This window comes from Aplysia californica, unplaced genomic scaffold, assembly GCF_000002075.1.
Source record: "Aplysia californica isolate F4 #8 unplaced genomic scaffold, AplCal3.0 scaffold00333, whole genome shotgun sequence".
Classification (NCBI taxonomy): Eukaryota; Metazoa; Mollusca; class Gastropoda; order Aplysiida; family Aplysiidae; genus Aplysia; species Aplysia californica.
This window is the reverse complement of record NW_004797603.1, coordinates 166,813-168,035: the sequence shown is the minus strand read 5'-3', so window position 1 is coordinate 168,035 and position 1,223 is coordinate 166,813. Positions and strand designations below refer to the sequence as shown.

At 41.1% G+C, this 1,223-nt stretch overlaps 1 protein-coding gene across 1 annotated transcript in view; it reads right to left on the bottom strand.

The window, feature by feature from the left end:
- LOC101845785 overlaps positions 1–1,223 on the bottom strand; it is a gene marked incomplete in the record, with an annotated part of 93,196 nt that overhangs the window by 52,407 nt on the left and 39,566 nt on the right. The window contains 1 exon segment of the mRNA XM_013084980.2: positions 91–165.

Sequence of the window (1,223 nt, the reverse complement as noted above, 5' to 3'; positions counted from 1 at the left end):
AGTCTTGAAAGGGTGTAAAATTGACACAAAATTCGGCTCGTAAAATAAGTCCTTATAGAGCTAGAAGTAAATAAATGTAGAAAGACTCACCTGATGTTTTATCACGTCAAGGTTATCACAGTCTGTTTGTGCTGGTGTGGGAAAGTGATCACTTGGTTTCCACAACTGCAAAGACAAGAATACGAGAAGCATGATGAGCAATTTCGTTACAGAGTTAACAGTTTTATAGCGATCTTTTCTTGTTCAATTCTTTTTGTCTTTCTTTAAAAAAAATCTCGTTTTTGCGTGTAGTACGTCACTGGAGTCATCATCACGTGAGCTCAAATCCTCAGTGCAAGACTTGGACATTTTGAAAAGTGACGTATGACAAAGTCTTTCTTACACAGAGCAGTCGAAAAGCAACATATTTGGCCGCACATCGCCACGTGAGAAGTGTACACAGGACGTTCTTGCTCTGACCCTGTTTTTGTTCCTCACACCAGTGATTAGACAGCGGTGTCGACGGTTACTCAACTTCAGGGCTTTGTCTTTACCTAACTGGATTTGATCTTGACGCTGTGCGCTGCTCACGTGGCGGGTTCTGGGAGAGGGGGAGGGGGGAGGGGCGACTAACCAATCTAATCACCGAACACAAAGGTGACGCAGCGTGGTGAAATCAGGCGCTCGTCAAAATAATGAAACCGAAGAAAATGGCATTTTATTCCCGTCTGTTCGTCAATTTTGATCAAATTTTTGTTTCTTGGCTGAACACGTTTTATGTTCATTTAAAAACATATTTACTCTGTATGGGTTTTTACTGAAAATCGATGATTGAAGTTACAATAAATGTACATTTTCAATTTCCAAAGAATTCACCAAACTTAGGCGTCCATTTTCTAGCTAATTGTACCTTGGAAACAGGGCGACCTCCACTTGCATCAATCGCGAATATCTGCACTTCTATTCCAGATAAATTGGTATTTTTTAAATTGAAAGGAAGAAAAATGAAGAAGTTTTAAGATTATACCAATAACTCCACATGCCCAAATACTGACGAGCGCCTGATTCCACCGCAATGTGACACTATTATTACAAAGACTTAGGTCAACAAACAAGATGAACGTGTTCTTTAGCGGAGCAGATCGGAGGACGATGTACGGGCAGGTTAATCAGTCGGAAACTGTCATCTGCAGTCGGAAAGGGTGTGTGTGTGTGTGTGTGTGTGTGTGTGTGTGTGTGTGTGT